The sequence below is a fragment of the Hemiscyllium ocellatum genome, unplaced genomic scaffold (assembly GCF_020745735.1).
Source record: "Hemiscyllium ocellatum isolate sHemOce1 unplaced genomic scaffold, sHemOce1.pat.X.cur. scaffold_3677_pat_ctg1, whole genome shotgun sequence".
NCBI classification, from domain to species: domain Eukaryota; kingdom Metazoa; phylum Chordata; class Chondrichthyes; order Orectolobiformes; family Hemiscylliidae; genus Hemiscyllium; species Hemiscyllium ocellatum.
Genome location: NW_026868558.1, coordinates 16,220 through 37,642, shown reverse-complemented (window position 1 = coordinate 37,642; position 21,423 = coordinate 16,220). Strand labels below are relative to the sequence as shown.

The window sequence follows — 21,423 nt, the reverse complement described above, 5'->3', positions numbered from 1 at the left end:
GAGAGAGAGAGAGACTGTGTATGAGGAATTGTTGCTGAGTGTGAATGCAAGTGAGCTGCAAAAATGCGGAATTGCATTTTTGTGTCTGCACAAGTGCATGGTGACTAATTGTACAGAGTGAGAAAGAGATCGGGAAGGGTGGCTCAGCAACTTGTCCGGATGGCCGAGTGGTCTAAGGCGCCAGACTCAAGGAGCGTTAATCCTTGCTCTGCATCTGGACTTGTGAATTCTGGTCCCTCTCTTGGGGCGTGGGTTCAAATCCCACTCCTGACATGTCTCCCTTTTTCCCAAACAAACCTTCCCACACCCACACACTCCCCCAAATTTCACATCTTCTTGGAGAGGAGTCACTCCCCTTTCCCAAACATGGAAGAGTCCAACCCCTCGGTTTCAAAGATAAGGCTCAGGCATTTACAACAATCTTCAGACGCAAGTGCCCACTGGATCATCTTCCTCAGTCTCCTCCTGTGCTCCCCACCATCACACACACCATTCTTCAAACAATTACATTCACTCCGTCTCACATCAAGAGACACTGGACACTACAAAGGCTATGGGCCCTGCCAAGATTCTGGCACTGCTCCTGAACGCTGCTGCTCCACAACATGCCCTTCCTCGAGCCAAGTTCTCCCAGGACAGTGACAACACTGGATCTACCTGGCCATCTGCCAAATTATCCAGGTATGTCCTGCACATAAAAAGCAGGACAAATCCAACTCAGCCAATTCCACTCCCGTCTATCTCTTCCCAATCCTCGGAAAAGTGATGGAAGGGCTCACCAACAGGGCTATCGAGCAGCACCTGCTCAGCAATAACCTGCTCAGCGACACCCAGTTTGGGATCCCCCAGGGTCACTCAGCTCCTGACCTCATTTTGTTTGTGCCTGTGTGAGAGAGAGAGAGAGAGAGAAGTCTGTGTGAGTGTGTGAATGTGAGAGTGAGAGACAGTGTGTGTAAGCGCGTGAGAGAGGAAGCCTTTATGTGTGTGTGTGAGAGTTGTATATGTCTGTGTTGTGTGTGTGTGTGTGTGTGTGTGTGTGTGTTTGTGTGGGTGGAGTGTGTGTGTTGAGAAAGTGAGTGTGTGGGTGTTTGTGTCTGCGAGAGACAGAGAGTGTGTGGGTGTATGATTGTGTGAGCATGTATGTGTGTGACAGAGAGAGAGGGAGAATTTGTATGTGTGTGAGAGTGTGTTTGTGTGTGAGAGAGAATGTGTGTGAGAGAGAGAGTGTGTGTGTGTGAGGGAGAGAATGTGTGTGTGAGAGAGAGAGCGAAAGTGTGTGTATATGAGGGAGAGTGTGTGAGTGTGTGTGTGTGAGGGAGTGTGTGTGTGTGTGTGTGTGAGAGAGAGAGTGAGTGTGTCAGCATGCATGTGTGTGACAGAGAGAGGGAGAATTTGTATGTGTGTGAGAGAGTATGTTTGAGTGTGTGTGTGTGTGAGAGAGAGTGTGTGTGTGCATGTGAGAGAGTGAGTGTATGTGTGAGAGAGAGAGAGAATGTGTGTGTGTGTGAGAGAGAGAGAGAGAGGGAGATTTTGTGTGTGTGAGAGAGTGTGTTTGTCTGTGTGAGAGAGAGTGAGTGTGAGTGCATGTCGGTGTGTGTGTGAAAGAGAGAGAGAGAATTTGTTTGTGCGTGAGAGAGAGTCTTATTTTTGTGAGAGAGTGTGTTTGTGTGTGAGTGAGACAGAAAGAGTGAGAGTGTGTGTGATAGAGAGTGTGTGTTTGTGTGCGCATGTGAGAGAGTGTGTGTGTGAAAGAGAGAAAGGGTGTGCGTGTGTGTGTGTGGTGTGTGTGTGAGAGACTGAGAGTGTGTATGATAGAGAGTGTGTGTTTGTCTGTTCATGTGAGAGAGAATGTGTTAATGTGTGTGAGAGATAGAGAGGGAGTGAGAATTTGTGTGTGTGAGAGAAACTGAGAGTGTGAGTGTGTGTGTGAAAGAGAGAGACAATTTGTGTATGTGTGTGAGAGAGATTGTGTGTGTGTGTGTGTGTGTGAGAGAGAGAGTGTGTGAGAGAGAGACAGACTCTATATGAGGGATTGTTGTTGAGTGTGAATGCAAGGGAGCTGCAGAAATGCGGAATTGTATTTTGTGTCTGCACAAGGGCAGGTGACTAACTGTGCAGAGTGAGAAAGAGAGCGGGCATCACCATCCTGTCAGGATGGCCGAGTGGTCTAAGGCGCCAGACTTAAGGAGTGTTAGTCCTTGCTCTGCATCTGACCTTGTGAATTCTGGTCCCTTTCTAGAGGCGTGGGTTCAAATCCCACTCCTGACATGTCTCCCTTTTTCCCCAAACAAACCTTCCCACACCCCACACACTCCCCCCAAATTTCACATCTTCTTGGAGAGGAGTCACTCCCCTTTCCCAAACATGGAAGAGTCCAACCCCTCGGTTTCAAAGATAAGGCTCAGGCATTTACAACAATCTTCAGACGCAAGTGCCCACTGGATCATCTTCCTCAGTCTCCTCCTGTGCTCCCCACCATCACACACACCATTCTTCAAACAATTACATTCACTCCGTCTCACATCAAAGACACTGGACACTACAAAGGCTATGGGCCCTGCCAAGATTCTGGCACTGCTCCTGAACGCTGCTGCTCCACAACATGCCCTTCCTCGAGCCAAGTTCTCCCAGGACAGTGACAACACTGGATCTACCTGGCCATCTGCCAAATTATCCAGGTATGTCCTGCACATAAAAGCAGGACAAATCCAAATCAGCAAATTCCACTCCCGTCTATCTCTTCCCAATCCTCGGAAAAGTGATGGAAGGGCTCACCAACAGGGCTATCGAGCAGCACCTGCTCAGCAATAACCTGCTCAGTGACACCCAGTTTGGGATGCCCCAGGGTCACTCAGCTCCTGACCTCATTTTATTTGTGTCTGTGTGTGAGAGAGAGAGAGATTGTATGTGTTGGTGAGTGTGTGCGTGTGTGTGTGTAGAGAGGTTGGGTGTGTGTGTCTGTGTGTGGGTGTGAGAGAGAGTATGTGTGTGTGTGAGAGAGAGAGTGTGTGCCTGTGGGTATATGAGTTTGTGTGTGTGTTTGTATGTGTGTGTGAGAGAGATTGTGAGTCCATTTGAGTGTGTGTGTGTGTGAGACAGAGAGAGTGTGTACGTTTGTGCTTGTCTGTGAGTGTGAGAGTGAGTGCAGGTGTGTGTGTGTGAGTGTGTGAGAGAGCGAATGTGTGTCTGTGTGAGAGAGAGTGTCTGTGTGAGAGAAAATGTGTGTGTGAGAGAGTGAGTGTGTGTGAGAGGGAGAGAGAGTGTGTGTGTGTGTGTGTGTGTGTTTGTGTGTGTGGGAGAGAGTGCGTATGTGGGTGTGTGTGAGAGTGGGTGTGTTTGTGTGTGGGTGTGAGAGACAGACAGAGAGTGCGTGTGTGTGTGTGAGAGAGAGAGATTGTGAGTGCATGTGAGTGTGTGTGTGTGAGAGAGAGTGTGTGTGAGAGAGAGTGTGAGTGAGGTGTTTGTGTGTGTGAGTGGGAATGCTTATGTATGAGTGTGTGAGAGAGAGTGTGCGTGTGTGAGAGTGTGTGTTTGTGTGTGTGAGAGAGAGTGTGTGTGTGTGTTGGAGAGAGTATGTGTGTGTGGGAGAGAGAGAGAGAGAATTTGTGCTTGTGTGGGGTATGAGAGACAGAAAGGGATTGTGAGTGTGTGTGAACGAATGTGTGTGCGTGCTTGTGAGATGGAGAGTGTGAGTGTGTGTGAGAGAGAGAGAGTGTATGTATATGCATGTGAGAGCGATTGTGTGTGTGAGAGAGGGTTTGTGTGTGTGTGTGTGTGAGAGAGAGTGAGTTTTTGTGTGTGTGTGTGTGTGTGTGTGTGTGAGAGAGAGAGAGACTGTGTATGAGGAATTGTTGCTGAGTGTGAATGCAAGTGAGCTGCAAAAATGCGGAATTGCATTTTTGTGTCTGCACAAGTGCATGGTGACTAATTGTACAGAGTGAGAAAGAGATCGGGAAGGCTTGGGTCAGCAGCTTGTCAGGATGGCCGAGTGGTCTAAGGCGCCAGACTCAAGGAGCGTTAATCCTTGCTCTGCATCTGGCCTTGTGAATTCTGGTCCCTTTCTAGGGGCGTGGGTTCAAATCCCACTCCTGACATGTCTCCCTTTTTCCCCAAACAAACCTTCCCACACCCACACACTCACCCCAAATTTCACATCTTCTTGGAGAGGAGTCACTCCCCCTTCCCAAACATGGAAGAGTCCAACCCCTCGGTTTCAAAGATAAGGCTCAGGCATTTACAACAATCTTCAGACGCAAGTGCCCACTGGATCATCTTCCTCAGTCTCCTCCTGTGCTCCCCACCATCACACACACCATTCTTCAAACAATTACATTCACTCCGTCTCACATCAAAGACACTGGACACTACAAAGGCTATGGGCCCTGCCAAGATTCTGGCACTGCTCCTGAACGCTGCTGCTCCACAACATGCCCTTCCTCGAGCCAAGTTCTCCCAGGACAGTGACAACACTGGGATCTACCTGGCCATCTGCCAAATTATCCAGGTATGTCCTGCACATAAAAAGCAGGACAAATCCAACTCAGCCAATTCCACTCCCGTCTATCTCTTCCCAATCCTCGGAAAAGTGATGGAAGGGCTCACCAACAGGGCTATCGAGCAGCACCTGCTCAGCAATAACCTGCTCAGCGACACCCAGTTTGGGATCCCCCAGGGTCACTCAGCTCCTGACCTCATTTTGTTTGTGCCTGTGTGTGAGAGAGAGAGAGAGAGAGAGAAAGTCTGTGTGAGTGTGTGAATGTGAGAGTGAGAGACAGTGTGTGTAAGCGCGTGAGAGAGGAAGCCTTTATGTGTGTGTGTGAGAGTTGTATATGTCTGTGTGTGTGTGTGTGTGTGTGTTTGTGTGGGTGGAGTGTGTGTGTCTGAGAAAGTGAGTGTGTGGGTGTTTGTGTCTGCGAGAGACAGAGAGTGTGTGGGTGTATGATTGTGTGAGCATGTATGTGTGTGACAGAGAGAGAGGGAGAATTTGTATGTGTGTGAGAGTGTGTTTGTGTGTGAGAGAGAATGTGTGTGAGAGAGAGAGTGTGTGTGTGTGAGGGAGAGAATGTGTGTGTGAGAGAGAGAGCGAAAGTGTGTGTATATGAGGGAGAGTGTGTGAGTGTGTGTGTGTGAGGGAGTGTGTGTGTGTGTGTGTGAGAGAGAGAGTGAGTGTGTCAGCATGCATGTGTGTGACAGAGAGAGGGAGAATTTGTATGTGTGTGAGAGAGTATGTTTGAGTGTGTGTGTGTGAGAGAGAGTGTGTGTGTGCATGTGAGAGAGTGAGTGTATGTGTGAGAGAGAGAGAGAATGTGTGTGTGTGTGAGAGAGAGAGAGAGAGAGGGAGATTGTGTGTGTGTGAGAGAGTGTGTTTGTCTGTGTGAGAGAGAGTGAGTGTGAGTGCATGTCGGTGTGTGTGTGAAAGAGAGAGAGAGAATTTGTTTGTGCGTGAGAGAGAGTCTTATTTTTGTGAGAGAGTGTGTTTGTGTGTGAGTGAGACAGAAAGAGTGAGAGTGTGTGTGATAGAGAGTGTGTGTTTGTGTGCGCATGTGAGAGAGTGTGTGTGTGAAAGAGAGAAAGGGTGTGCGTGTGTGTGTGTGAGTGTGTGTGTGAGAGACTGAGAGTGTGTATGATAGAGAGTGTGTGTTTGTCTGTTCATGTGAGAGAGAATGTGTTAATGTGTGTGAGAGATAGAGAGGGAGTGAGAATTTGTGTGTGTGAGAGAAACTGAGAGTGTGAGTGTGTGTGTGAAAGAGAGAGACAATTTGTGTATGTGTGTGAGAGAGATTGTGTGTGTGTGTGTGTGTGTGAGAGTGTTTGTGTGTGTGTGTGTGTGTGTGAGAGAGAGAGAGACTGTGTATGAGGAATTGTTGCTGAGTGTGAATGCAAGTGAGCTGCAAAATGCGGAATTGCATTTTTGTGTCTGCACAAGTGCAAGGTGACTAATTGTACAGAGTGAGAAAGAGATCGGGAAGGCGGGACTCAGCAACTTGTCAGGATGGCCGAGTGGTCTAAGGTGCCAGACTCAAGGAGTGTTAGTCCTTGCTCTGCATCTGGCCTTGTGAATTCTGGTCCCTTTCTAGGGGCGTGGGTTCAAATCCCACTCCTGACATGTCTCCCTTTTTCCCCAAACAAACCTTCCCACACCCACACACTCCCCCCAAATTTCACATCTTCTTGGAGAGGAGTCACTCCCCCTTCCCAAACATGGAAGAGTCCAACCCCTCGGTTTCAAAGATAAGGCTCAGGCATTTACAACAATCTTCAGACGCAAGTGCCCACTGGATCATCTTCCTCAGTCTCCTCCTGTGCTCCCCACCATCACACACACCATTCTTCAAACAATTACATTCACTCCGTCTCACATCAAGAGACACTGGACACTACAAAGGCTATGGGCCCTGCCAAGATTCTGGCACTGCTCCTGAACGCTGCTGCTCCACAACATGCCCTTCCTCGAGCCAAGTTCTCCCAGGACAGTGACAACACTGGGATCTACCTGGCCATCTGCCAAATTATCCAGGTATGTCCTGCACATAAAAAGCAGGACAAATCCAACTCAGCCAATTCCACTCCCGTCTATCTCTTCCCAATCCTCGGAAAAGTGATGGAAGGGCTCACCAACAGGGCTATCGAGCAGCACCTGCTCAGCAATAACCTGCTCAGCGACACCCAGTTTGGGATCCCCCAGGGTCACTCAGCTCCTGACCTCATTTTGTTTGTGCCTGTGTGAGAGAGAGAGAGAGAGAGAAAGTCTGTGTGAGTGTGTGAATGTGAGAGTGAGAGACAGTGTGTGTAAGCGCGTGAGAGAGGAAGCCTTTATGTGTGTGTGAGAGAGTTGTATATGTCTGTGTGTGTGTGTGTGTGTGTGAGTGTGTGTGTTTGTGTGGGTGGAGTGTGTGTGTCTGAGAAAGTGAGTGTGTGGGTGTTTGTGTCTGCGAGAGACAGAGAGTGTGTGGGTGTATGATTGTGTGAGCATGTATGTGTGTGACAGAGAGAGAGGGAGAATTTGTATGTGTGTGAGAGTGTGTTTGTGTGTGAGAGAGAATGTGTGTGAGAGAGAGAGTGTGTGTGTGTGAGGGAGAGAATGTGTGTGTGAGAGAGAGAGCGAAAGTGTGTGTATATGAGGGAGAGTGTGTGAGTGTGTGTGTGTGAGGGAGTGTGTGTGTGTGTGTGTGTGAGAGAGAGAGTGAGTGTGTCAGCATGCATGTGTGTGACAGAGAGAGGGAGAATTTGTATGTGTGTGAGAGAGTATGTTTGAGTGTGTGTGTGTGAGAGAGAGTGTGTGTGTGCATGTGAGAGAGTGAGTGTATGTGTGAGAGAGAGAGAGAATGTGTGTGTGTGTGAGAGAGAGAGAGAGAGAGGGAGATTTTGTGTGTGTGAGAGAGTGTGTTTGTCTGTGTGAGAGAGAGTGAGTGTGAGTGCATGTCGGTGTGTGTGTGAAAGAGAGAGAGAGAATTTGTTTGTGCGTGAGAGAGAGTCTTATTTTTGTGAGAGAGTGTGTTTGTGTGTGAGTGAGACAGAAAGAGTGAGAGTGTGTGTGATAGAGAGTGTGTGTTTGTGTGCGCATGTGAGAGAGTGTGTGTGTGAAAGAGAGAAAGGGTGTGCGTGTGTGTGTGTGAGTGTGTGTGTGAGAGACTGAGAGTGTGTATGATAGAGAGTGTGTGTTTGTCTGTTCATGTGAGAGAGAATGTGTTAATGTGTGTGAGAGATAGAGAGGGAGTGAGAATTTGTGTGTGTGAGAGAAACTGAGAGTGTGAGTGTGTGTGTGAAAGAGAGAGACAATTTGTGTGTGTGTGTGAGAGAGAGTGTGTGTGTGTGTGTGTGTGTGAGAGAGAGAGTGTGTGAGAGAGAGACAGACTCTATATGAGGGATTGTTGTTGAGTGTGAATGCAAGGGAGCTGCAGAAATGCGGAATTGTATTTTGTGTCTGCACAAGGGCAAGGTGACTAACTGTGCAGAGTGAGAAAGAGAGCGGGCATCACCATCCTGTCAGGATGGCCGAGTGGTCTAAGGCGCCAGACTTAAGGAGTGTTAGTCCTTGCTCTGCATCTGGCCTTGTGAATTCTGGTCCCTTTCTAGGGGCGTGGGTTCAAATCCCACTCCTGACATGTCTCCCTTTTTCCCCAAACAAACCTTCCCACACCCACACACTCCCCCCAAATTTCACATCTTCTTGGAGAGGAGTCACTCCCCTTTCCCAAACATGGAAGAGTCCAACCCCTCGGTTTCAAAGATAAGGCTCAGGCATTTACAACAATCTTCAGACGCAAGTGCCCACTGGATCATCTTCCTCAGTCTCCTCCTGTGCTCCCCACCATCACACACACCATTCTTCAAACAATTACATTCACTCCGTCTCACATCAAAAGACACTGGACACTACAAAGGCTATGGGCCCTGCCAAGATTCTGGCACTGCTCCTGAACGCTGCTGCTCCACAACATGCCCTTCCTCGAGCCAAGTTCTCCCAGGACAGTGACAACACTGGGATCTACCTGGCCATCTGCCAAATTATCCAGGTATGTCCTGCACATAAAAAGCAGGACAAATCCAAATCAGCAAATTCCACTCCCGTCTATCTCTTCCCAATCCTCGGAAAAGTGATGGAAGGGCTCACCAACAGGGCTATCGAGCAGCACCTGCTCAGCAATAACCTGCTCAGTGACACCCAGTTTGGGATGCCCCAGGGTCACTCAGCTCCTGACCTCATTTTATTTGTGTCTGTGTGTGAGAGAGAGAGAGATTGTATGTGTTGGTGAGTGTGTGCGTGTGTGTGTGATAGAGAGGTTGGGTGTGTGTGTCTGTGTGTGGGTGTGAGAGAGAGTATGTGTGTGTGTGAGAGAGAGAGTGTGTGCCTGTGGGTATATGAGTTTGTGTGTGTGTTTGTATGTGTGTGTGAGAGAGATTGTGAGTCCATTTGAGTGTGTGTGTGTGTGAGACAGAGAGAGTGTGTACGTTTGTGCTTGTCTGTGAGTGTGAGAGTGAGTGCAGGTGTGTGTGTGTGAGTGTGTGAGAGAGCGAATGTGTGTCTGTGTGAGAGAGAGTGTCTGTGTGAGAGAAAATGTGTGTGTGAGAGAGTGAGTGTGTGTGAGAGGGAGAGAGAGTGTGTGTGTGTGTGTGTGTGTTTGTGTGTGAGGGAGAGAGTGCGTATGTGGGTGTGTGTGAGAGAGGGTGTGTTTGTGTGTGGGTGTGAGAGACAGACAGAGAGTGCGTGTGTGTGTGTGAGAGAGAGAGATTGTGAGTGCATGTGAGTGTGTGTGTGTGAGAGAGAGTGTGTGTGAGAGAGAGTGTGAGTGCAGGTGTTTGTGTGTGTGAGTGGGAATGCTTATGTATGAGTGTGTGAGAGAGAGTGTGCGTGTGTGAGAGTGTGTGTTTGTGTGTGAGAGAGAGTGTGTGTGTGTGTTGGAGAGAGTATGTGTGTGTGGGAGAGAGAGAGAGAGAATTTGTGCTTGTGTGGGGTATGAGAGACAGAAAGGGATTGTGAGTGTGTGTGAACGAATGTGTGTGCGTGCTTGTGAGATGGAGAGTGTGAGTGTGTGTGAGAGAGAGAGAGTGTATGTATATGCATGTGAGAGCGATTGTGTGTGTGAGAGAGGGTTTGTGTGTGTGTGTGTGTGAGAGAGAGTGTTTGTGTGTGTGTGTGTGTGTGTGTGTGAGAGAGAGAGAGACTGTGTATGAGGAATTGTTGCTGAGTGTGAATGCAAGTGAGCTGCAAAAATGCGGAATTGCATTTTTGTGTCTGCACAAGTGCATGGTGACTAATTGTACAGAGTGAGAAAGAGATCGGGAAGGCTTGGGTTAGCAGCTTGTCAGGATGGCCGAGTGGTCTAAGGCGCCAGACTCAAGGAGCGTTAATCCTTGCTCTGCATCTGGACTTGTGAATTCTGGTCCCTTTCTAGGGGCGTGGGTTCAAATCCCACTCCTGACATGTCTCCCTTTTTCCCCAAACAAACCTTCCCACACCCACACACTCCCCCAAATTTCACATCTTCTTGGAGAGGAGTCACTCCCCCTTCCCAAACATGGAAGAGTCCAACCCCTCGGTTTCAAAGATAAGGCTCAGGCATTTACAACAATCTTCAGACGCAAGTGCCCACTGGATCATCTTCCTCAGTCTCCTCCTGTGCTCCCCACCATCACACACACCATTCTTCAAACAATTACATTCACTCCGTCTCACATCAAGAGACACTGGACACTACAAAGGCTATGGGCCCTGCCAAGATTCTGGCACTGCTCCTGAACGCTGCTGCTCCACAACATGCCCTTCCTCGAGCCAAGTTCTCCCAGGACAGTGACAACACTGGGATCTACCTGGCCATCTGCCAAATTATCCAGGTATGTCCTGCACATAAAAAGCAGGACAAATCCAACTCAGCCAATTCCACTCCCGTCTATCTCTCCCCAATCCTCGGAAAAGTGATGGAAGGGCTCACCAACAGGGCTATCGAGCAGCACCTGCTCAGCAATAACCTGCTCAGCGACACCCAGTTTGGGATCCCCCAGGGTCACTCAGCTCCTGACCTCATTTTGTTTGTGCCTGTGTGAGAGAGAGAGAGAGAGAGAAAGTCTGTGTGAGTGTGTGAATGTGAGAGTGAGAGACAGTGTGTGTAAGCGCGTGAGAGAGGAAGCCTTTATGTGTGTGTGTGAGAGTTGTATATGTCTGTGTGTGTGTGTGTGTGTGTGTGTGTGTGTGTGTGGGTGGAGTGTGTGTGTCTGAGAAAGTGAGTGTGTGGGTGTTTGTGTCTGCGAGAGACAGAGAGTGTGTGGGTGTATGATTGTGTGAGCATGTATGTGTGTGACAGAGAGAGAGGGAGAATTTGTATGTGTGTGAGAGTGTGTTTGTGTGTGAGAGAGAATGTGTGAGAGAGAGAGTGTGTGTGTGTGAGGGAGAGAATGTGTGTGTGAGAGAGAGAGCGAAAGTGTGTGTATATGAGGGAGAGTGTGTGAGTGTGTGTGTGTGAGGGAGTGTGTGTGTGTGTGTGTGTGAGAGAGAGAGTGAGTGTGTCAGCATGCATGTGTGTGACAGAGAGAGGGAGAATTTGTATGTGTGTGAGAGAGTATGTTTGAGTGTGTGTGTGTGAGAGAGAGTGTGTGTGTGCATGTGAGAGAGTGAGTGTATGTGTGAGAGAGAGAGAGAATGTGTGTGTGTGTGTGAGAGAGAGAGAGAGAGGGAGATTTTGTGTGTGTGAGAGAGTGTGTTTGTCTGTGTGAGAGAGAGTGAGTGTGAGTGCATGTCGGTGTGTGTGTGAAAGAGAGAGAGAGAATTTGTTTGTGCGTGAGAGAGAGTCTTATTTTTGTGAGAGAGTGTGTTTGTGTGTGAGTGAGACAGAAAGAGTGAGAGTGTGTGTGATAGAGAGTGTGTGTTTGTGTGCGCATGTGAGAGAGTGTGTGTGTGAAAGAGAGAAAGGGTGTGCGTGTGTGTGTGTGAGTGTGTGTGTGAGAGACTGAGAGTGTGTATGATAGAGAGTGTGTGTTTGTCTGTTCATGTGAGAGAGAATGTGTTAATGTGTGTGAGAGATAGAGAGGGAGTGAGAATTTGTGTGTGTGAGAGAAACTGAGAGTGTGAGTGTGTGTGTGAAAGAGAGAGACAATTTGTGTATGTGTGTGAGAGAGATTGTGTGTGTGTGTGTGTGTGTGAGAGAGAGAGTGTGTGAGAGAGAGACAGACTCTATATGAGGGATTGTTGTTGAGTGTGAATGCAAGGGAGCTGCAGAAATGCGGAATTGTATTTTGTGTCTGCACAAGGGCAAGGTGACTAACTGTGCAGAGTGAGAAAGAGAGGGCATCACCATCCTGTCAGGATGGCCGAGTGGTCTAAGGCGCCAGACTTAAGGAGTGTTAGTCCTTGCTCTGCATCTGGCCTTGTGAATTCTGGTCCCTTTCTAGGGGCGTGGGTTCAAATCCCACTCCTGACATGTCTCCCTTTTTCCCCAAACAAACCTTCCCACACCCACACACTCCCCCAAATTTCACATCTTCTTGGAGAGGAGTCACTCCCCTTTCCCAAACATGGAAGAGTCCAACCCCTCGGTTTCAAAGATAAGGCTCAGGCATTTACAACAATCTTCAGACGCAAGTGCCCACTGGATCATCTTCCTCAGTCTCCTCCTGTGCTCCCCACCATCACACACACCATTCTTCAAACAATTACATTCACTCCGTCTCACATCAAAAGACACTGGACACTACAAAGGCTATGGGCCCTGCCAAGATTCTGGCACTGCTCCTGAACGCTGCTGCTCCACAACATGCCCTTCCTCGAGCCAAGTTCTCCCAGGACAGTGACAACACTGGGATCTACCTGGCCATCTGCCAAATTATCCAGGTATGTCCTGCACATAAAAAGCAGGACAAATCCAAATCAGCAAATTCCACTCCCGTCTATCTCTTCCCAATCCTCGGAAAAGTGATGGAAGGGCTCACCAACAGGGCTATCGAGCAGCACCTGCTCAGCAATAACCTGCTCAGTGACACCCAGTTTGGGATGCCCCAGGGTCACTCAGCTCCTGACCTCATTTTATTTGTGTCTGTGTGTGAGAGGGAGGGAGATTGTATGTGTTGGTGAGTGTGTGCGTGTGTGTGTGATAGAGAGGTTGGGTGTGTGTGTCTGTGTGTGGGTGTGAGAGAGAGTATGTGTGTGTGTGAGAGAGAGAGTGTGTGCCTGTGGGTATATGAGTTTGTGTGTGTGTTTGTATGTGTGTGTGAGAGAGATTGTGAGTCCATTTGAGTGTGTGTGTGTGTGAGACAGAGAGAGTGTGTACGTTTGTGCTTGTCTGTGAGTGTGAGAGTGAGTGCAGGTGTGTGTGTGTGAGTGTGTGAGAGAGCGAATGTGTGTCTGTGTGAGAGAGAGTGTCTGTGTGAGAGAAAATGTGTGTGTGAGAGAGTGAGTGTGTGTGAGAGGGAGAGAGAGAGTGTGTGTGTGTGTGTGTGTGTGTTTGTGTGTGAGGGAGAGAATGCGTATGTGGGTGTGTGTGAGAGAGGGTGTGTTTGTGTGTGGGTGTGAGAGACAGACAGAGAGTGCGTGTGTGTGTGTGAGAGAGAGAGATTGTGAGTGCATGTGAGTGTGTGTGTGTGAGAGAGAGTGTGTGTGAGAGAGAGTGTGAGTGCAGGTGTTTGTGTGTGTGAGTGGGAATGCTTATGTATGAGTGTGTGAGAGAGAGTGTGCGTGTGTGAGAGTGTGTGTTTGTGTGTGTGAGAGAGAGTGTGTGTGTGTGTTGGAGAGAGTATGTGTGTGTGGGAGAGAGAGAGAGAGAATTTGTGCTTGTGTGGGGTATGAGAGACAGAAAGGGATTGTGAGTGTGTGTGAACGAATGTGTGTGCGTGCTTGTGAGATGGAGAGTGTGAGTGTGTGTGAGAGAGAGAGAGTGTATGTATATGCATGTGAGAGCGATTGTGTGTGTGAGAGAGGGTTTGTGTGTGTGTGTGTGTGAGAGAGAGTGTTTGTGTGTGTGTGTGTGTGTGTGTGTGTGAGAGAGAGAGAGACTGTGTATGAGGAATTGTTGCTGAGTGTGAATGCAAGTGAGCTGCAAAAATGCGGAATTGCATTTTTGTGTCTGCACAAGTGCATGGTGACTAATTGTACAGAGTGAGAAAGAGATCGGGAAGGCTTGGGTCAGCAGCTTGTCAGGATGGCCGAGTGGTCTAAGGCGCCAGACTCAAGGAGCGTTAATCCTTGCTCTGCATCTGGCCTTGTGAATTCTGGTCCCTTTCTAGGGGCGTGGGTTCAAATCCCACTCCTGACATGTCTCCCTTTTTCCCCAAACAAACCTTCCCACACCCACACACTCACCCCAAATTTCACATCTTCTTGGAGAGGAGTCACTCCCCCTTCCCAAACATGGAAGAGTCCAACCCCTCGGTTTCAAAGATAAGGCTCAGGCATTTACAACAATCTTCAGACGCAAGTGCCCACTGGATCATCTTCCTCAGTCTCCTCCTGTGCTCCCCACCATCACACACACCATTCTTCAAACAATTACATTCACTCCGTCTCACATCAAGAGACACTGGACACTACAAAGGCTATGGGCCCTGCCAAGATTCTGGCACTGCTCCTGAACGCTGCTGCTCCACAACATGCCCTTCCTCGAGCCAAGTTCTCCCAGGACAGTGACAACACTGGGATCTACCTGGCCATCTGCCAAATTATCCAGGTATGTCCTGCACATAAAAAGCAGGACAAATCCAACTCAGCCAATTCCACTCCCGTCTATCTCTTCCCAATCCTCGGAAAAGTGATGGAAGGGCTCACCAACAGGGCTATCGAGCAGCACCTGCTCAGCAATAACCTGCTCAGCGACACCCAGTTTGGGATCCCCCAGGGTCACTCAGCTCCTGACCTCATTTTGTTTGTGCCTGTGTGAGAGAGAGAGAGAGAGAGAAAGTCTGTGTGAGTGTGTGAATGTGAGAGTGAGAGACAGTGTGTGTAAGCGCGTGAGAGAGGAAGCCTTTATGTGTGTGTGTGAGAGTTGTATATGTCTGTGTGTGTGTGTGTGTGTTGTGTGGGTGGAGTGTGTGTGTCTGAGAAAGTGAGTGTGTGGGTGTTTGTGTCTGCGAGAGACAGAGAGTGTGTGGGTGTATGATTGTGTGAGCATGTATGTGTGTGACAGAGAGAGAGGGAGAATTTGTATGTGTGTGAGAGTGTGTTTGTGTGTGAGAGAGAATGTGTGTGAGAGAGAGAGTGTGTGTGTGTGAGGGAGAGAATGTGTGTGTGAGAGAGAGAGCGAAAGTGTGTGTATATGAGGGAGAGTGTGTGAGTGTGTGTGTGTGAGGGAGTGTGTGTGTGTGTGTGTGAGAGAGAGAGTGAGTGTGTCAGCATGCATGTGTGTGACAGAGAGAGGGAGAATTTGTATGTGTGTGAGAGAGTATGTTTGAGTGTGTGTGTGTGAGAGAGAGTGTGTGTGTGCATGTGAGAGAGTGAGTGTATGTGTGAGAGAGAGAGAGAATGTGTGTGTGTGTGAGAGAGAGAGAGAGAGAGGGAGATTTTGTGTGTGTGAGAGAGTGTGTTTGTCTGTGTGAGAGAGAGTGAGTGTGAGTGCATGTCGGTGTGTGTGTGAAAGAGAGAGAGAGAATTTGTTTGTGCGTGAGAGAGAGTCTTATTTTTGTGAGAGAGTGTGTTTGTGTGTGAGTGAGACAGAAAGAGTGAGAGTGTGTGTGATAGAGAGTGTGTGTTTGTGTGCGCATGTGAGAGAGTGTGTGTGTGAAAGAGAGAAAGGGTGTGCGTGTGTGTGTGTGAGTGTGTGTGTGAGAGACTGAGAGTGTGTATGATAGAGAGTGTGTGTTTGTCTGTTCATGTGAGAGAGAATGTGTTAATGTGCGTGAGAGATAGAGAGGGAGTGAGAATTTGTGTGTGTGAGAGAAACTGAGAGTGTGAGTGTGTGTGTGAAAGAGAGAGACAATTTGTGTATGTGTGTGAGAGAGATTGTGTGTGTGTGTGTGTGAGAGAGTGTTTGTGTGTGTGTGTGTGTGTGTGTGAGAGAGAGAGAGACTGTGTATGAGGAATTGTTGCTGAGTGTGAATGCAAGTGAGCTGCAAAAATGCGGAATTGCATTTTTGTGTCTGCACAAGTGCATGGTGACTAATTGTACAGAGTGAGAAAGAGATCGGGAAGGCGGGACTCAGCAACTTGTCAGGATGGCCGAGTGGTCTAAGGTGCCAGACTCAAGGAGCGTTAATCCTTGCTCTGCATCTGGACTTGTGAATTCTGGTCCCTTTCTAGGGGCGTGGGTTCAAATCCCACTCCTGACATATCTCCCTTTTTCCCCAAACAAACCTTCCCACACCCACACACTCCCCCCAAATTTCACATCTTCTTGGAGAGGAGTCACTCCCCTTTCCCAAACATGGAAGAGTCCAACCCCTCGGTTTCAAAGATAAGGCTCAGGCATTTACAACAATCTTCAGACGCAAGTGCCCACTGGATCATCTTCCTCAGTCTCCTCCTGTGCTCCCCACCATCACACACACCATTCTTCAAACAATTACATTCACTCCGTCTCACATCAAGAGACACTGGACACTACAAAGGCTATGGGCCCTGCCAAGATTCTGGCACTGCTCCTGAACGCTGCTGCTCCACAACATGCCCTTCCTCGAGCCAAGTTCTCCCAGGACAGTGACAACACTGGGATCTACCTGGCCATCTGCCAAATTATCCAGGTATGTCCTGCACATAAAAAGCAGGACAAATCCAACTCAGCCAATTCCACTCCCGTCTATCTCTTCCCAATCCTCGGAAAAGTGATGGAAGGGCTCACCAACAGGGCTATCGAGCAGCACCTGCTCAGCAATAACCTGCTCAGCGACACCCAGTTTGGGATCCCCCAGGGTCACTCAGCTCCTGACCTCATTTTGTTTGTGCCTGTGTGAGAGAGAGAGAGAGAGAGAAAGTCTGTGTGAGTGTGTGAATGTGAGAGTGAGAGACAGTGTGTGTAAGCGCGTGAGAGAGGAAGCCTTTATGTGTGTGTGTGAGAGTTGTATATGTCTGTGTGTGTGTGTGTGTGTGTGTGTGTGTTTGTGTGTTTGTGTGGGTGGAGTGTGTGTGTCTGAGAAAGTGAGTGTGTGGGTGTTTGTGTCTGCGAGAGACAGAGAGTGTGTGGGTGTATGATTGTGTGAGCATGTATGTGTGTGACAGAGAGAGAGGGAGAATTTGTATGTGTGTGAGAGTGTGTTTGTGTGTGAGAGAGAATGTGTGTGAGAGAGAGAGTGTGTGTGTGTGAGGGAGAGAATGTGTGTGTGAGAGAGAGAGCGAAAGTGTGTGTATATGAGGGAGAGTGTGTGAGTGTGTGTGTGTGAGGGAGTGTGTGTGTGTGTGTGTGAGAGAGAGAGTGAGTGTGTCAGCATGCATGTGTGTGACAGAGAGAGGGAGAATTTGTATGTGTGTGAGAGAGTATGTTTGAGTGTGTGTGTGTGTGAGAGAGAGTGTGTGTGTGCATGTGAGAGAGTGAGTGTATGTGTGAGAGAGAGAGAGAATGTGTGTGTGTGTGAGAGAGAGAGAGAGAGAGGGAGATTTTGTGTGTGTGAGAGAGTGTGTTTGTCTGTGTGAGAGAGAGTGAGTGTGAGTGCATGTCGGTGTGTGTGTGAAAGAGAGAGAGAGAATTTGTTTGTGCGTGAGAGAGAGTCTTATTTTTGTGAGAGAGTGTGTTTGTGTGTGAGTGAGACAGAAAGAGTGAGAGTGTGTGTGATAGAGAGTGTGTGTTTGTGTGCGCATGTGAGAGAGTGTGTGTGTGAAAGAGAGAAAGGGTGTGCGTGTGTGTGTGTGAGTGTGTGTGTGAGAGACTGAGAGTGTGTATGATAGAGAGTGTGTGTTTGTCTGTTCATGTGAGAGAGAATGTGTTAATGTGTGTGAGAGATAGAGAGGGAGTGAGAATTTGTGTGTGTGAGAGAAACTGAGAGTGTGAGTGTGTGTGTGAAAGAGAGAGACAATTTGTGTATGTGTGTGAGAGAGATTGTGTGTGTGTGTGTGTGTGTGAGAGAGAGAGTGTGTGAGAGAGAGACAGACTCTATATGAGGGATTGTTGTTGAGTGTGAATGCAAGGGAGCTGCAGAAATGCGGAATTGTATTTTGTGTCTGCACAAGGGCAAGGTGACTAACTGTGCAGAGTGAGAAAGAGAGCGGGCATCACCATCCTGTCAGGATGGCCGAGTGGTCTAAGGCGCCAGACTTAAGGAGTGTTAGTCCTTGCTCTGCATCTGGCCTTGTGAATTCTGGTCCCTTTCTAGAGGCGTGGGTTCAAATCCCACTCCTGACATGTCTCCCTTTTTCCCCAAACAAACCTTCCCACACCCACACACTCCCCCCAAATTTCACATCTTCTTGGAGAGGAGTCACTCCCCTTTCCCAAACATGGAAGAGTCCAACCCCTCGGTTTCAAAGATAAGGCTCAGGCATTTACAACAATCTTCAGACGCAAGTGCCCACTGGATCATCTTCCTCAGTCTCCTCCTGTGCTCCCCACCATCACACACACCATTCTTCAAACAATTACATTCACTCCGTCTCACATCAAAAGACACTGGACACTGCAAAGGCTATGGGCCCTGCCAAGATTCTGGCACTGCTCCTGAACGCTGCTGCTCCACAACATGCCCTTCCTCGAGCCAAGTTCTCCCAGGACAGTGACAACACTGGGATCTACCTGGCCATCTGCCAAATTATCCAGGTATGTCCTGCACATAAAAAGCAGGACAAATCCAAATCAGCAAATTCCACTCCCGTCTATCTCTTCCCAATCCTCGGAAAAGTGATGGAAGGGCTCACCAACAGGGCTATCGAGCAGCACCTGCTCAGCAATAACCTGCTCAGTGACACCCAGTTTGGGATGCCCCAGGGTCACTCAGCTCCTGACCTCATTTTATTTGTGTCTGTGTGTGAGAGGGAGGGAGATTGTATGTGTTGGTGAGTGTGTGCGTGTGTGTGTGATAGAGAGGTTGGGTGTGTGTGTCTGTGTGTGGGTGTGAGAGAGAGTATGTGTGTGTGTGAGAGAGAGAGTGTGTGCCTGTGGGTATATGAGTTTGTGTGTGTGTTTGTATGTGTGTGTGAGAGAGATTGTGAGTCCATTTGAGTGTGTGTGTGTGTGAGACAGAGAGAGTGTGTACGTTTGTGCTTGTCTGTGAGTGTGAGAGTGAGTGCAGGTGTGTGTGTGTGAGTGTGTGAGAGAGCGAATGTGTGTCTGTGTGAGAGAGAGTGTCTGTGTGAGAGAAAATGTGTGTGTGAGAGAGTGAGTGTGTGTGAGAGGGAGAGAGAGAGTGTGTGTGTGTGTGTGTGTGTTTGTGTGTGAGGGAGAGAATGCGTATGTGGGTGTGTGTGAGAGAGGGTGTGTTTGTGTGTGGGTGTGAGAGACAGACAGAGAGTGCGTGTGTGTGTGTGAGAGAGAGAGATTGTGAGTGCATGTGAGTGTGTGTGTGTGAGAGAGAGTGTGTGTGAGAGAGAGTGTGAGTGCAGGTGTTTGTGTGTGTGAGTGGGAATGCTTATGTATGAGTGTGTGAGAGAGAGTGTGCGTGTGTGAGAGTGTGTGTTTGTGTGTGTGAGAGAGAGTGTGTGTGTGTGTTGGAGAGAGTATGTGTGTGTGGGAGAGAGAGAGAGAGAATTTGTGCTTGTGTGGGGTATGAGAGACAGAAAGGGATTGTGAGTGTGTGTGAACGAATGTGTGTGCGTGCTTGTGAGATGGAGAGTGTGAGTGTGTGTGAGAGAGAGAGAGTGTATGTATATGCATGTGAGAGCGATTGTGTGTGTGAGAGAGGGTTTGTGTGTGTGTGTGTGTGAGAGAGAGTGTTTGTGTGTGTGTGTGTGTGTGTGTGAGAGAGAGAGAGACTGTGTATGAGGAATTGTTGCTGAGTGTGAATGCAAGTGAGCTGCAAAAATGCGGAATTGCATTTTTGTGTCTGCACAAGTGCATGGTGACTAATTGTACAGAGTGAGAAAGAGATCGGGAAGGCTTGGGTCAGCAGCTTGTCAGGATGGCCGAGTGGTCTAAGGCGCCAGACTCAAGGAGCGTTAATCCTTGCTCTGCATCTGGACTTGTGAATTCTGGTCCCTTTCTAGGGGCGTGGGTTCAAATCCCACTCCTGACATGTCTCCCTTTTTCCCCAAACAAACCTTCCCACACCCACACACTCCCCCAAATTTCACATCTTCTTGGAGAGGAGTCACTCCCCCTTCCCAAACATGGAAGAGTCCAACCCCTCGGTTTCAAAGATAAGGCTCAGGCATTTACAACAATCTTCAGACGCAAGTGCCCACTGGATCATCTTCCTCAGTCTCCTCCTGTGCTCCCCACCATCACACACACCATTCTTCAAACAATTACATTCACTCCGTCTCACATCAAGAGACACTGGACACTACAAAGGCTATGGGCCCTGCCAAGATTCTGGCACTGCTCCTGAACGCTGCTGCTCCACAACATGCCCTTCCTCGAGCCAAGTTCTCCCAGGACAGTGACAACACTGGGATCTACCTGGCCATCTGCCAAATTATCCAGGTATGTCCTGCACATAAAAAGCAGGACAAATCCAACTCAGCCAATTCCACTCCCGTCTATCTCTTCCCAATCCTCGGAAAAGTGATGGAAGGGCTCACCAACAGGGCTATCGAGCAGCACCTGCTCAGCAATAACCTGCTCAGCGACACCCAGTTTGGGATCCCCCAGGGTCACTCAGCTCCTGACCTCATTTTGTTTGTGCCTGTGTGAGAGAGAGAGAGAGAGAGAAAGTCTGTGTGAGTGTGTGAATGTGAGAGTGAGAGACAGTGTGTGTAAGCGCGTGAGAGAGGAAGCCTTTATGTGTGTGTGTGAGAGTTGTATATGTCTGTGTGTGTGTGTGTGTGTGTGTTTGTGTGGGTGGAGTGTGTGTGTCTGAGAAAGTGAGTGTGTGGGTGTTTGTGTCTGCGAGAGACAGAGAGTGTGTGGGTGTATGATTGTGTGAGCATGTATGTGTGTGACAGAGAGAGAGGGAGAATTTGTATGTGTGTGAGAGTGTGTTTGTGTGTGAGAGAGAATGTGTGTGAGAGAGAGAGTGTGTGTGTGTGAGGGAGAGAATGTGTGTGTGAGAGAGAGAGCGAAAGTGTGTGTATATGAGGGAGAGTGTGTGAGTGTGTGTGTGTGAGGGAGTGTGTGTGTGTGTGTGTGAGAGAGAGAGTGTGTGTGTCAGCATGCATGTGTGTGACAGAGAGAGGGAGAATTTGTATGTGTGTGAGAGAGTATGTTTGTGTGTGTGTGTGTGAGAGAGAGTGTGTGTGTGCATGTGAGAGAGTGAGTGTATGTGTGTGTGAGAGAGAGAATGTGTGTGTGTGTGAGAGAGAGAGAGAGAGAGGGAGATTTTGTGTGTGTGAGAGAGTGTGTTTGTCTGTGTGAGAGAGAGTGAGTGTGAGTGCATGTCGGTGTGTGTGTGAAAGAGAGAGAGAGAATTTGTTTGTGCGTGAGAGAGAGTCTTATTTTTGTGAGAGAGTGTGTTTGTGTGTGAGTGAGACAGAAAGAGTGAGAGTGTGTGTGATAGAGAGTGTGTGTTTGTGTGCGCATGTGAGAGAGTGTGTGTGTGAAAGAGAGAAAGGGTGTGCGTGTGTGTGTGTGAGTGTGTGTGTGAGAGACTGAGAGTGTGTATGATAGAGAGTGTGTGTTTGTCTGTTCATGTGAGAGAGAATGTGTTAATGTGTGTGAGAGATAGAGAGGGAGTGAGAATTTGTGTGTGTGAGAGAAACTGAGAGTGTGAGTGTGTGTGTGAAAGAGAGAGACAATTTGTGTATGTGTGTGAGAGAGATTGTGTGTGTGTGTGTGTGTGTGAGAGAGAGAGTGTGTGAGAGAGAGACAGACTCTATATGAGGGATTGTTGTTGAGTGTGAATGCAAGGGAGCTGCAGAAATGCGGAATTGTATTTTGTGTCTGCACAAGGGCAAGGTGACTAACTGTGCAGAGTGAGAAAGAGAGC

The 21,423-nt window shown here is 48.6% G+C and overlaps 11 non-coding genes across 11 annotated transcripts; all 11 read left to right on the top strand.

The window, feature by feature from the left end:
* Positions 1 to 153: 153 nt before the first annotated feature.
* trnal-caa (transfer RNA leucine (anticodon CAA)) lies at positions 154 to 273 on the top strand. Its single transcript has 2 exons — positions 154 to 191; positions 239 to 273. It is a non-coding gene; the product is annotated as a tRNA-Leu (tRNA).
* Positions 274 to 2,148: 1,875 nt separating this feature from the next.
* trnal-uaa (transfer RNA leucine (anticodon UAA)) lies at positions 2,149 to 2,268 on the top strand. Its single transcript has 2 exons — positions 2,149 to 2,186; positions 2,223 to 2,268. It is a non-coding gene; the product is annotated as a tRNA-Leu (tRNA).
* Positions 2,269 to 3,974: 1,706 nt separating this feature from the next.
* On the top strand, positions 3,975 to 4,094 carry trnal-caa (transfer RNA leucine (anticodon CAA)). The gene is made up of 2 exons: positions 3,975 to 4,012; positions 4,049 to 4,094. It is a non-coding gene; the product is annotated as a tRNA-Leu (tRNA).
* A 1,892-nt stretch (positions 4,095 to 5,986) lies between these two features.
* On the top strand, positions 5,987 to 6,106 carry trnal-caa (transfer RNA leucine (anticodon CAA)). Its single transcript has 2 exons — positions 5,987 to 6,024; positions 6,061 to 6,106. It is a non-coding gene; the product is annotated as a tRNA-Leu (tRNA).
* Positions 6,107 to 7,985: 1,879 nt separating this feature from the next.
* On the top strand, positions 7,986 to 8,105 carry trnal-uaa (transfer RNA leucine (anticodon UAA)). The gene is made up of 2 exons: positions 7,986 to 8,023; positions 8,060 to 8,105. It is a non-coding gene; the product is annotated as a tRNA-Leu (tRNA).
* A 1,700-nt stretch (positions 8,106 to 9,805) lies between these two features.
* trnal-caa (transfer RNA leucine (anticodon CAA)) lies at positions 9,806 to 9,925 on the top strand. The gene is made up of 2 exons: positions 9,806 to 9,843; positions 9,880 to 9,925. It is a non-coding gene; the product is annotated as a tRNA-Leu (tRNA).
* Positions 9,926 to 11,795: 1,870 nt separating this feature from the next.
* Positions 11,796 to 11,915, top strand: trnal-uaa (transfer RNA leucine (anticodon UAA)). The gene is made up of 2 exons: positions 11,796 to 11,833; positions 11,870 to 11,915. It is a non-coding gene; the product is annotated as a tRNA-Leu (tRNA).
* A 1,707-nt stretch (positions 11,916 to 13,622) lies between these two features.
* trnal-caa (transfer RNA leucine (anticodon CAA)) lies at positions 13,623 to 13,742 on the top strand. The gene is made up of 2 exons: positions 13,623 to 13,660; positions 13,697 to 13,742. It is a non-coding gene; the product is annotated as a tRNA-Leu (tRNA).
* Positions 13,743 to 15,627: 1,885 nt separating this feature from the next.
* trnal-caa (transfer RNA leucine (anticodon CAA)) lies at positions 15,628 to 15,747 on the top strand. Its single transcript has 2 exons — positions 15,628 to 15,665; positions 15,702 to 15,747. It is a non-coding gene; the product is annotated as a tRNA-Leu (tRNA).
* A 1,883-nt stretch (positions 15,748 to 17,630) lies between these two features.
* On the top strand, positions 17,631 to 17,750 carry trnal-uaa (transfer RNA leucine (anticodon UAA)). Its single transcript has 2 exons — positions 17,631 to 17,668; positions 17,705 to 17,750. It is a non-coding gene; the product is annotated as a tRNA-Leu (tRNA).
* A 1,702-nt stretch (positions 17,751 to 19,452) lies between these two features.
* On the top strand, positions 19,453 to 19,572 carry trnal-caa (transfer RNA leucine (anticodon CAA)). Its single transcript has 2 exons — positions 19,453 to 19,490; positions 19,527 to 19,572. It is a non-coding gene; the product is annotated as a tRNA-Leu (tRNA).
* The last annotated feature ends 1,851 nt before the right edge of the window (positions 19,573 to 21,423 follow it).